Genomic DNA, 13,678 nt, shown 5'->3' on the forward strand with positions numbered 1-13,678 from the left:
TTTCAAGATGCTTGATAATTATCAAGTTCAAAAGAACAGCATCTGTTTGCAGTCCTTGTTGGGTGGAAGTCCTCGTACTGAAAGACCTGAAATGTGTGGATTGCGTGTTTGTCGCTTAATCTATTTTAAGCTTTTTTTAATCTACTTTAACAAACAAATCGTATTTTGAAAAGACGCTCATTTGTGTGTAGTTTGAAAGTCTGTACGTGTCAAGAAGACCTGATTCACGTTTCCTCATCCCGTTTTAGGTGACGATATTTTCTTTGTGCAGATTGTAATTTCACCCAGCGCCAATCTTCACACGAGCAGTGTTTTATGACGCCGTTGTCATTCCCGTGAGAGAAATGCAAGTTTGAATGTGATTCAACATTGAATTTGTTTTTGAGATGTAAAAAAAAGGAAAGGAAGGAACACCTAGGTTCCTAACTGATGAGGGAGAATTCACATTTAAATGCGTATGCTTTGCAACTGCTTTTTTTGCCACTTATTTGTGTGTGTTTTGCAGCTGACAGACAGGAGAGTAAAGGAAGGGAGGAGAGATGAGGTGCATCGTCCTCCATGAAATGTACATAATCCACACTCTCCATCTCAAGAGAAAGACAGACGCATTTAAACAACCATGAAGACGCGTCTGAAGATCCTGTGGATTTTACTGGGTAAAGTACAACAGTCATGTATCTGCTTTTTATTAGATTCACACTAAAATAATGAGACAAAATTGTCTGCATTGTTTTTCCATCTATTAGTGTTGAAATTTCTTGCCAAATAAACTGAATCGTGATCAGCTGCCGTTTCATACATTTATGCTCGTCTGTAAATAAGGTTTTTGTTCAACCGTGAATTTTTGCTTTTGTTTGCATTATGTATCTGTGATCTGTGTATTGTTAAAATACAAAACAACTGTGAACAAATGTAATATAAATACATTACAAATGTGTATGAAAATAGTTCTTGTTGCAGATTATTATGTGTTTTATGTTTCTATTATTATTTAGATTATAGTTTGTTAGCAACAATATAAAAAAAATACTTTGATTTAACAAAACCTGGTTCTACTCACAAATCTAATTTCCACAGGGTTTTTATCGATCGCGGGAATGGCAAATGGACAAGAAGGCAAGAAACATTCATTTTATTTAGCTCTAAAATCTTCTGTTCTATCTATTAGTGGAACTGGAAAATATAAAAGGACTTAGAAATTACATTATCTGATTGACATTTTTGTGCTGTAATGAAGTAAAATGCTAAAATGCTTTAAAAAAATCCCTACTTTCCTTGAAACATTTTTCAGAGAATGCAGCACTTTCAGGTGAAACTAGCGAGTCTTCAGATTATGGAAACTGGGTCTCTACTAATGCTATTGATGGATTGTTGACCACCTGGGCCCACACCAAATTAGAGACGGACCCGTGGTGGAGAGTGGATCTCCTGAAAGTATACAGAGTTAACAGAGTCACCATCACCAATAGAAATGACTTTGCTTCTAGGATTAACGGACAGTGATTCGCATCGGGAACTTCCTTGATGTTTACAACAACACCATGTGAGGACTGTCTTTAGTGTTTATTAATAACACTGCAGATGAACACAAACCAGAGCAAAGAATCTTTCTGTCTGTAGATGTGGTGTGATTTCTACTCTCGCAGCCAGTGCCACGGCCACTTTCTCATGCGGTGGGATGGTGGGACGTTATATGGTTGTTCATCTTCCTGGAGATCAGAAATTTCTTACTCTCGCTGAAGTTGGAGTCTATGGGTATTTGGCAGGTAGTTCATTATTGTGTAACACTTTGTGTAACATTTTATTTTACACACAGCTCCATGGGAGGCTCGATTCTAACTCGCCCGTCACGATGGGGTCAGTTTTTGCCACTGATGTATAATCAAAAACTGGAATGCTCATCACCACTCATCATGACCATTCATGTTCCCCTAAGCCAAGTGGATTTTGTAGCCAGACTCCAAACCATGAAAAAAAATTAGAAGATTATCATCAAGAATTATAATAAAAAGAATATGGCAGTTAAGAATAAATTTATTAAAAATGTTTTGTGGATCTGGCCCCAGGTCCGGGGTTGTCTTAAAGTCATACTGCCAGCAATTCTACCCAGTTGATGTGCCAGTGCAGTTGGGGACCCATCCAAACCCCTGAGACTGTGTTCCCATTGTACGATGCCCCCCGGCCAGTGGTGGAGGCATCCGTGAAAACCACAGCATGTCTGAAGACCTGTTCTAGGGGCACTCCTGCCTAGGGAAATTAGAGGTCTGATCACGGGGTGAAGGTTTGGCGGCAGGCCGATTTAACTTGGAACCGGTAAGTGTAGTGTTGCCATTCCCATCTCGGGACCTGACCATGGAACCAGTGTTGAAGCCGTCTCATATAAAGCAACCCCAATTGCGTGACAGCCGCTGCAGCTGCCATATGCCTTAGGAGTCTCTGAAAATATTTTAGTGGGACAGACTCTGAGTCTTCTCGAAGTCCCAACAGACTAAGGTGTTCTAACATCAGTTCCCTGTGTTCACACAACTGAGCCTGAGCTAGAATGAGTCAGTCATCTTGGTAGTTGAGAATAAGAACGCCCCATTCTCTTAGCACTAACAACAAGGGCCCAAAGGGTAGAACCTTGTACTGATATGCTTTCAACGCAAACCACAGGAATAGCCTGTGGTTTGGAAGAATCAAAACATGAAAGTATGCATCCTTCAGGTTCATTGCTGCAAACAGATACAGGGGACAGATGTGATCTCTGCATGCAAGACAGGGGCATCCACAGCGTTCACTGATGTGAAGCGGGCCCCAGGCGAAATTGAATCGTATAGCCAAGTCAGATGATTGTATGAAGCCACATAGACTGACCAAAGTATGCGAGGAGGGCCCCTGCTCAAGTGTCCAATGTGGGGTCTGAGTGTGTGTGACTCTTACCTGCGTATGTGCAGAAGGGACATGGTTAGTCCATTGGTTCATCCTCCCCCTTTTGTTTAATTTCCTGATCTTCAGGTGAGATCATCATCTCCTGAGGATCACCTCTCTCCATCTCTGGGTCACCCGTCTCAGGGCTGCTTGCTCCTACCACCAGGTGGTTGCCCTGTGGAGCTGTGAGCTGCTATTTTATGAGAAAAAGCTCTTTTAGTGTTTTGAGGCACACAGGGAAGATAGCCGCTTTGCACACAACATGGGCTAGTGCAACCTGATGTGGCAGTCCACTCAACAAAGAACCACTGCCGCTGAGATGATGTACTGGCAGCCACTGCTCGAAGTAGTTGATCCAGAGAGCAGAACAATCGTAATCGCTCTACCCCGAAACAAAAAGCTAAATGTGAACTGCACAAGCTGCTCATTTATATTCACACTTTGATCAGCTGCAGCTGGGTGCAATCAGTGTATAGCAATGTGCATTGGCAACCGAGGTGACTAAGACCGGACCTACTGAAAGAAATCAGTCATTATTGTGGACTTAAACTTGGTTGAAAAACAGTATGTTCTGCAGTTGAAATAAAATCCATTCTGATGTTTATTCATGTCTATTTTGTGCTTTCAATGCATGTGAATTTGTTTACACGTGCTGCTTGAAGCTGCAGCTATCTGTCATGATGCATAAAGAGCCGCAAATTTGTATTTGTTTGTTTATATTTCTTTATAAATTACACAATTTAAAAGTTGAGAGTACTGAGACCTTTTTATACAGAATAAACCTGCTCTTTCTTTTTCTGTCGGCACATTGTCAGTTTCCTCCTGGCACTGCAATGTATTTTCACTAATGTGAGAACATGATGTATGCTCTTAGAATGTTGATGATTGGTGAAGGTAGCAACAGTTACTAAGGGTTAGTTGGGTCTTTGCAAACCATCAATTGTGCAATTTCTTTTATTCCGTGGAAATAAGCTTACACAGAAGTCTCATTCGCGCTTGCTTGAGTTGTGCAAAAACATTTATTTTTTGAAAGGTTTAATACTTGTTTTTATTCATTTTCCAGGAAATCGTGCAGTAGGAGGAGCTGTTATACAGTCTTCAACATTTGCAGACTGGTTTGCTAAAAAAGGCCATTGATGTAATCGCGGCTTCCAACAGTTAAATAAATCATGCACCTCAACCCTTAATGAGTCTAACCCATGGTGGAGGCTGGATCTGCGTAATGTTTACAGAGTTAATGAAGTGGTCATCACTAACAGAAATGACATCTATGCAGAACAAATAAACGGAGCGGAAATTCATATTGGAAACTCTATGGAGAACAATGGCATCAGCAATCCCATGTGAGAAACGTGAGGCTGAAAGAATGTGAGATATGAAGAACAAATATGAAAGATCATGTGACTGTGTTTTCTAATCGATTCTCACTTTGTCTTTAGATGTGCTGTTATTTCTACTATTCCAGCAGGTGAGTCCTACAACTTCTCATGTAATGGGATGGATGGACGTTACGTGATTGTCCATATTCCTGGAGATTGGGGAAATTCTTAGTCTTAGTGAAGTTGAAGTCTACGGGTATTTGTCAGGTAATTAATTGCTTTAGAGCTTAAAATGTAATGGTTTTTCTTTTCTTTAAATGTATATATTTCATGTACTGTCATGCTATGCTTAAAAAATATTGTAAAGAGACACAAAATCACAATTTTTGCATTTTTGTTTGGGGAGAGCAGTTGATTACTCGGTTGAAGTCCTTGTTCATTTAAATTTAAATTTGCATTCATTCATTTAACATACACTTTTATCCAGCGACTTAGAGACAGAATACAGACAGGAAGTACTCATAATACCAAGTCTCAAGCATTGTCCAAAAGCAGTACAGTCTAGGCAGTGAAAGATTAATGAAAATATAAAAGTATGAAATTGCATGGTGATGAAAGAGGTGAGTTTTCAAATTGTCAGATTTCCTAAATAGAGGTTGCAAGCCAGCCAGGAAGACTTCTGTAGGAAGTGTAGATTTGTAAAAGTGGAAGTATGTCTAATTGTGCATGATGGAAGTCCTGCTAGAAGAGCATTGCTGTAGTCTAGCAGGTCCTACATTAATGCCTTGAATTTTAATGGGAGCAGCTATTGGTATTCAGAGCTGTCTAAACAGAGGTGTAATGTGCATTCTTTTGACTCATTAAAATTTTTTGGGATTAATTGTAAAGGTTTGATAGAACCTGCCAAGAGAAACATTTGAATAGTTCAGCCTAGACACAACAAGAGCTTGAACAAGAAGTTGTAAAACATAGAAGGGCCAGCTGGTCATTAATCACAAGGATTTTGACTATTTTTGACTACTAAGTTATGGTGGATGGTGAATATAGTAAGAAAGAATATAAAGAGTTGCTGCATTCACATCCGTAAATGAGAAATGGCTAGAGGAAGAGCTACAGAGGAAAGATGGAAGGGTAAAAGGGAGCATAGATTTCATCTAAACAGAAGCTCACTAAAAAGTAAACAGTTCACGTGAAACTAAAAGTTCACTAATAATCTGCTTTGTGCTTTACAATGCATCATGAATTTTTTTTCTAGAAAATCTGGCAGTAGCTGGTTCTGCCACACAGTCATCAACATCTGGGGACTGGTTCGCTGAAAAGGCCGTTGATCGAGGTTTCCAGCAGTTGTATACGGGATGCTCCTCAACTCTCAAACAGACTAATCCTTGGTGGAGGCTGGATCTGCGTCATATTTACAGAGTTAGCAGAGCGGTCATCACTAACAGAAACAATGCTGTGCAGAACGAATAAACGGAGCTGAGATTCGCATCGGGAACTCTTTGGAGAACAACGGCAACAGCAATCCCATGTGAGGAACTTGAGGTTGAAAGAGCATGAGAAATCAAGCACATGAAGGACTGACGCTTCATCTCTCTGTCTGTAGATGTGCTGTTATTACTGCTATTCCAGCAGCTGAGTCCTACAGCTTCTCATGTAACGGGATGGAGGGACGTTACGTGAATCTGATCATTCCTGGAGACATGAAGATGCTCACTCTGTGTGAGGTGGAGGTGTATGGAGAAGGTAAATCGGTAATACTTATATCATGCAATAACTTTACTTAATCATATATTGTTTGTGAGTTGATGTTTTAATAAATGCAAACATCTCCAGGTTATGAATATAACCATGGTTCCTTGAGGGAACAAAATGCTATGGGAAAAACCAGATCACGCTCTGAATTTGCTGTAGAATCTGTCCAAAGGGCTTGATATCATGGTAAGTGATGTTAGCGACCAGGAAAATATAAAAGCATGAGCAGAGAAGCTGGTGTCAAAGATCTGCGCTGGCAGGGACCCTGAAAGGATGGCAACGGGACGCAGTGTCTTGTTCTCTCAAGGAACCATGGTTATGTAACCTTTTCGGGAACTCAAACTGTGTCCACAACACTATGGGAACGAGATGCCCACGCCTCAGAGTGTCCATGTCTCAACATAAACCCCTAGGATGAGAGAAGACCCTGAGGTCATACCAGCGTCAATCAGTTGAAATGGACAAAGGTAGAGGGGGAGGACTAACCATTGGCGTTGCAAATATCCGAAACAGTGAGCCTTGACTCCCATCGGCGAGGGGGTTTTCTCAACAAGCCACCGACCGAGGGCCCAAAGGAGACCATGGTCACCCAGTAGGGGTTTAACATAGCATTTTCGACACAGTTCGAGCTCCTGAAAAGGGACTGGCGAGAACTATATTGTCTGTAGGGTCTTTATTTATTCTGTATTTACAAATTTTCTGTGTTTAATTAAGTGGATGTTTCATGTATATGCATATATGAATGCGTTTGTTTAGGTCCCTGTTTAAAAACATCTTTTGTAAAGATGCAGTTTAAATCCAGCAGTGATTTGACCATCTCTACAATGAGAGAAAACATTCTGAAAGAGGTGAGAGGAAAAAACTGCTTCAACCCTCATTATTACTGCAAATAAATAATAACCTTTTTCTTTCTGCTTTTGGAGATGGAGAACTACAATTGACCTATTTATGAAATGAGCGCTTTGTATTTCTTTGAATGTGTCATTGTAGATTTATTTCAACATTGTTTTAGTTTTGTCTGTTTATATTTTGTCGGTATACAGAAACCAAATATAAACTGACATTGCTCCAAAATTACTTCATCAGGAATACAGTGGTGTTAAACATGCAGATTTAAATTCATCATCATATATTTCCATGCAAGTCATCTTGGTATCCATGTGTTATTTTCAGTTGAGGTCTGCTCTTGCCGCTAGAGGATTCACCGATGTGACTCTGCGTTGGTCTCGAACCCCTGAACGGTTGGTCCAGAAAGTGAACACTACTAATCCAGGTGAGTCCGTTCTCACATTTGCCACGATAACTTATGAAATAAGGAATGATGTTATATACGAAAATGTTTTGTTTTCAGGTCGTTGTAATAAGGAAAGGTAATACTCCCAGAAGCAATGCTGCCTTTATTTGCTGATCACACTGTCTAAAATGTCTTAAAGTGCTCTCAGTGTGAATACTTCTAAAGCACTTGACACTTCCTGTAGATCTTGCGTACATGTGTACTGTCAGCAAATGAAGATAACAATAAATATAATAAACTTTTCTATATATTCACTGTCGATATAGATTTTTTTTTTCTTGTAATATCTATATATTGTACTTGTTTTATTAAATTCCCTGCCATTTAATGTTGTTGTACCTTTTGGAGCTGTAAGAATCTCACCCCAGATTTTTTAGAAGCTTGATTTCTTCATTTTAAATGCAGATAATAGCATTGCCATTTGTATTAACCTTCCTCCCTTCTCTGTGTCTAATAAAGATCAGGGCACAGGTGAAGTTATTGTCAGATCATTGTATTAAGTCTTTTTAAGTAATCTGTACTTCAGAGAACTAGTGTCTCTGTGGCTCTCTCCAACAGCCACCGAAGGGAACCCTCTCCTGAGTACTAACATTCAGAACTGCATTTCCCATAAGGCCCTTCACCCTAGACTGATTACCTGCTCAGGTGTAACTCATTAGACCGGCTATTTAAGTTGTGCTCAGACTCTCATTCATGAAGTGTCCAGAATCTTTAGCTGTAAAGCAGAGTGGTGTTCACATGTTGCTTTGGACATCGTTTTGATTGGTTGCAGAGTGCTAAAATTATAATTATTATTTCTATTTTTTATTTATTTTAATTTAGTCAGTGCATCAGAATGAAAACAGTACATTAAGAAGCAGGTTTTCACGATCAGAGATTTCTTAAATCGTAAAACTTTTAATTCCGGGGGTCCGTAAGTTGAACGTATATCCGCTACTCCAGGCACCGTGACATAAGTGTTTATATGGACTGGGAATGAGCCAAGTTGAATAGATTTGAGGAAGCGGCTAAATCCAGTTTAATTTATTAGCATTTGTCATGTGGAATGGATTTGACTGACGACACTCTGAAAAGTGCCCAGACATATTGGCTGAATTAAAGATGTTAAAAGTGGATGGGTCCAATAACATTTGTCTTCAAAAGTGGGTGGGTGCTGTCATATACAACGGTTTCGACACCCATGTCAATACGATCAATACAGCAGAAGAAAATAACTTAAATGTCTCCCTTAACAAACTTACACCTTAAGCTTACCTAAGATTTTGCTCCGCTAAACTAGTCCAATCCAAAAACCTCCTCTTATCATTATCTGCCTGGTCATCAACGGTGGCGAGGTCCGTGTAATGCTGTCTGCAGTAGTTCTGTGCAGTCGCCCATGTCACGGATGATATCACCTGCATCAGGGCTGAGAATGGGAAAAATACTGGAGTAGGCCTTCTCTCGTCGATAGTGTATATATGCAAAAAAACTAAAAGGTATCCAGCGATCCCTGTGTGACACTTCCACTGGTCCTCCAACCAGCACCACTCCTATCAGCAATAAAACATTTTAATATTAATGTTTTATACTCTTTTATCTGCGTCATTATTTGAATTCCGTGTAACTCAACTGGTGTAACGCATTGCATTACAAAATGCTATGTGATTCGATGCCAGAGAATGCTCATGAAATGTATGTAATATATATATATATATATATATATATATATATATATATATATATATATATATACGAATTACAGTGAGAGAGATGTAGAAAGACACATTGCATTCATATAAACACACATTCTGATTGGTAATGACAGTCATGCATCATTTTATGTCAACAGGTGCAACATGACACTGTTATTATATTTAATGCTTTGTTACACTTTAGGTTAAGTTTAACACCACAGCATGTTTTTTTTGGTCTCACTGAATTAAAACATAAGCGCTTGCCATGGTACATGCATTCTTGAGCTAATTATTTGTCACGGTGTGTCTTTTTTTTTCCTGAGTTGAATTCTTATTCCTCTCAGCATGAACTCTCACTGCTTCGTTTGCGTTGATGTGGGCGTTTACATGCGACTTGCTTTTTTAGAACGATGAGCTTCGTACAAATGAACCCCTTTGAATGTAGATCATTTTTTCTTATCCCACTGGCAGATATTTTCTTGCTTTTAAGTAAATATGTTTTAAATATTAACACCAGTTTTCAGGTTTTTTTTTTGTTGAGAAAACAGAAAGAATATTTCAAAGTATTTGGATGCCATTTTGTTTTTGCCTTGTTGATCTAAATAAAAGAAATATGTTATAAGTCATGGGTGAAATATTTTAACAGGGCTTTGAACTGAATGAGATGAGATGAGATCCAATAACAGTGTATGAAAAAATGATGGCAAATAATCGTAAATGTGGAATTAAACAAAATACGAATTGCTGAACTAACCCGGAAGCAGTCCTGTGGGAAAAACACATTTATTTACACCAGGATAGTATCAAATCTTTTCACCTAAATATTTAGATAAACCATATTTACCTGTAATTCAATATTGCTAACTCCAAAAACAGACCAACCAAATATTCAACCAAAACCAAAAATACTCTTCTAAATGATCCAAATATACACAGAAGGGAAACTGCCCTGGAAACTGCTGAACTCCTCTTCAATCACGTCGTCAGATAACACGGGACCCCTGAAGATATAATCTCTGACCGTGGACCACAATTCATCTCTCAGGTATGGAGAGGTATAGCATTCTTCTCGCTTCTGGGTGTGACCAAAAGCCTGGACCACAGAAATCAGGCGGTTCCTGTATACCTTCTGCCATGGCCACCAGACGTCCTGGAACCAGTTCCTTACCTTCTGTCTCCTCCTCCAGTTCCAATGTTTTTCCTGTATGTTCCAGTTCCAAGTTCCTACAAGACAAAAAGTCCCAGCCATCATCAGTTGAATCCTCTAAAGACTCTAACCAAGTGCTAAGTGCTTATGAACACTGTCTGCAATTTGACCTTGCTGATCTATTTACATTTCCACAGGAAATGAATAGAAATATATTGGTGAATTCCTCGGCAGAGTAATACCACAGTGTAATACACAATAGTTTAAGATCAGGATTACATCTACTTTCTCTGATCAGGAAATTCAGACACGGTGCTCATTAATATAGATCTGAACTCCTTGGAGGCTCTCTGAAGACTCCTCCTAACCGGTGAGGACAAACCTTGGTAGACCATCACACATCCGCAGATCCAAAAGCTCTGTCCTGCTGTATATCAGCTGTCCACGCTATCCCCAAGCTTGTTCGTAGCACCTTGAGTACGTCTATCTAATGCATCTTTTTCATTATCAACATGGATATTAAAATCGTCAATGACTGAGTGTGCATAAAGCATGAAAACCTGTATCCACAACGATCCATTTTTCAGGTTTTATCTTACATTTTAAGAATAACAACTGTGAGGCAAAATTGAAATCGATCCAGCAGACATTAGGACAAAATAAACAAATACTGCGTTTGCCTGAAACCACGAGAGACACGGAAAGAAGGAAGGATAGACCAGGTGTGTCTCGTGAAAAGCATCATCTTCCATAAACCTGATCTCATTCACGCTCTCCGTCCTGAGAGTCTTTATTCCATCATGAAGAAGCTCTACAAGAGGCTGTGGTTCTTACTGGGTATGTACAGCATTCATATCTTTTATAGATTCACACTAATATTAACAGTTTTCTGCAATGTTTTCCCAGTTTGTTCAGAGATGTTGCTCTGTTTGTAGTTTAGTTTGCACTTATTTCGTCCTCTGTAAAGTTAAATTCCTTTTCCGGAAAAAAGACCACACACTTGTCGGGTTTGCATTATGATAACAAATAATAATTTAAAACGCATGACATTTTAATCAGTTTTCCGCTGAAATGTAATACATTAAGTGTCACATGATCCTTCTAACATGCTGATTTGCCGCTCAAGAAACTTTTCTGATTAATAATTATCAACGTCGAAACCAGATTTTTATTTTTTATTTTGCTCAAACCATGAAACATTTTATTTTCCAGGATTCTTTTTAATAAAAAAGCTTCAAAAGAACAGCATTGGTTTGAAATAGAAATCATCCGTAACCTTAGAAGTGTCTTTTTTGTAATATTAACCATTTAATGTGTCCAACTTGAGTAAAAATGTCCCGAGCTCAAACATTTGAATGATCGTGCAGGTTGTAGATTGTAGATTTGTTTGTCACTTGATCTGTGGGATTGATTTTCAGTTTATATTTTTGGATCTACTTTACCAAACAAATACTGTTAAATAGATGCTCATTTGTGTATGAAAACAGATCGACAGCCTTAATGTCTGTGTTTAAGAAGAACGTCTGGTAGTTATTCAAATCAACGTTTCCTCATCCTACTTTGTATTTCAGTCTTTTTGCTTGTTGCAGATTATTAATAACAAAAATGCCAGTTAGGGCTTTATAGCTATAAAGCGTATCACAATACACATTTTTGTTTTCGCAGTCAAACACAAAATAACATTTAAACAAATGTCTCCTTTGTTACATTTTATATGCAGATTCACTTTTTATTCATCTTTATCCTTGCTGAAAGAAAAAACAAGTCACCATCACAAAATGATATTACTGGTTATAATGGGACTTGTATTGGTTTTAATGGGAACTGTTTTGGGCCCTATTGGTCTATACTGGTAACTGGTCACCTTCTAATGGTGACTTGTTAAAATCAATCAATCCTAATAGTGTGTGTCCCAAAACACGCTTAAGGAAGCCATTTTTAATTGTTTTAAAGGTTAAAAGTTGGTGGTTTGTAATGCAGTGAAAAATCAAATTGTGTATGTGATTCAACTAACGTGGTTCTCTGATTCTTACTTCAATCTTGTTTCCACAGGGTTTTTATTGGTTGAGGAAATGACAAATGGACAAGAAGGCAAGAAACAAAGCTTTGAAGCAGTTTGCTGTAGTTTTTTTTACTCTATATAAATAGTCCACCGATATATAGATAGCTCACTATTCTTCTCCCCCTTCATTTTAAACATCCTTTACCCTTCATTTCTGTCCCTTTGCAGAGATGGGTGCAAATACATTAAAATGTATTTAAAATAAAAACATAACGTACTGTATGGAAAAAGGTATTTAAATACTAAGACAAATGGCCGTGAATGTTTTTTAGCATTTATCATTTTTCCACCTTGGTCTCATTAAAATATGCACAGCAACACCGTTTTTATGTACCTTACTGCATATTTCCACTAAAACACAGGTTCAGTAGGTGACCCTGTGAATGTTTTTATTACTTTTGACATAATATGTATGTGTTTTTATTAACCTGATATAGGTATGCATCGCGGCGGTTCAGATTTAAAATATCTGTGGACTATTGCTAAAATGCTCACCATGTTGGAAATATGCCTTACACCAAGTCCAACCCTAAACCTTAACAAATGCAAAATTGATTGCATAAAAAAAAAAACACATTTGTTGATGCAACCGTGCCGTTTCAACTTACTTTTATGCAAACCTTAAACCTTATGCAAACCCATTCCTGCTCTCTGGTTTGCTGCTGATGATGACTAATAAAGATTAATTTAGTGTAAAATGGTGACTTCTTACTGGCTTTGAAACGTTTTCCAGAGAACGTAGCACTATGGGGCAAAACTAGTCAGTCGTCAACTTACGGAGACTGGTCCTCTACCCTCGCTGTTGATGGTGAGCTCTCCACCTTCAGCCACACTGGCACTCAGAGCGACCCGTGGTGGAGAGTGGATCTACTGAAGGTGTACAGAGTGACCAGAGTCACCGTCACCAACAGGTCGTACTATATTTATAGGATCAGCGGAGCGGTGATTCGCATCAGGAACTTCCTGATTATTACAACAACACCATGTGAGATTTCTTCGACTGTCTTTATTAACATGGAGTCAGGTGAACGGAGAATGATAACGGATGATCTTTCTGTCTGTAGATGTGGTGTGATTTCTACTCTAGGGGGAGGTGCTACAGCCACTTTCTCATGTGGTGGGATGGAGGGACGTTACATGATTGTTCATATTCCTGGAAATCCTAAGATTCTTAGCATTACAGAAGTTGGAGTCTATGGGTATTTGGCAGGTAATTTATTCCCACTTTTATATATATATATAAAAGTACAATGCACTTATTGTGCGCATTTTTTTACTTTTGTACTAAAATATCTGTAATTGCAATGTTGATCCATCACATTAACCCACCCTTAAACATACTCATACCACCAAACCTGTCCTAACCTTTCCCTTATCCACCTCAATAGAAGCTATATTAAGACAATAAATACATTGTCCTTTTTTTTAAATGTAAGTTTATAGTAGTTAAGGCCATCTAATATAAAGTGGGACAGATAATTCTTTATTGTAGAGCATGTGGATCTAATAAACCAGGTAAAA

At 38.5% G+C, this 13,678-nt stretch overlaps 1 pseudogene; it reads left to right on the top strand.

Annotated features, from left to right (window-relative positions):
* Positions 1–619: 619 nt before the first annotated feature.
* Positions 620–13,232, top strand: LOC122360883 (annotated as a pseudogene).
* Positions 13,233–13,678: the final 446 nt, after the last annotated feature.

The sequence above is a fragment of the Puntigrus tetrazona genome, chromosome 16, assembly GCF_018831695.1.
Source record: "Puntigrus tetrazona isolate hp1 chromosome 16, ASM1883169v1, whole genome shotgun sequence".
In the NCBI taxonomy this organism is placed as follows: domain Eukaryota; kingdom Metazoa; phylum Chordata; class Actinopteri; order Cypriniformes; family Cyprinidae; genus Puntigrus; species Puntigrus tetrazona.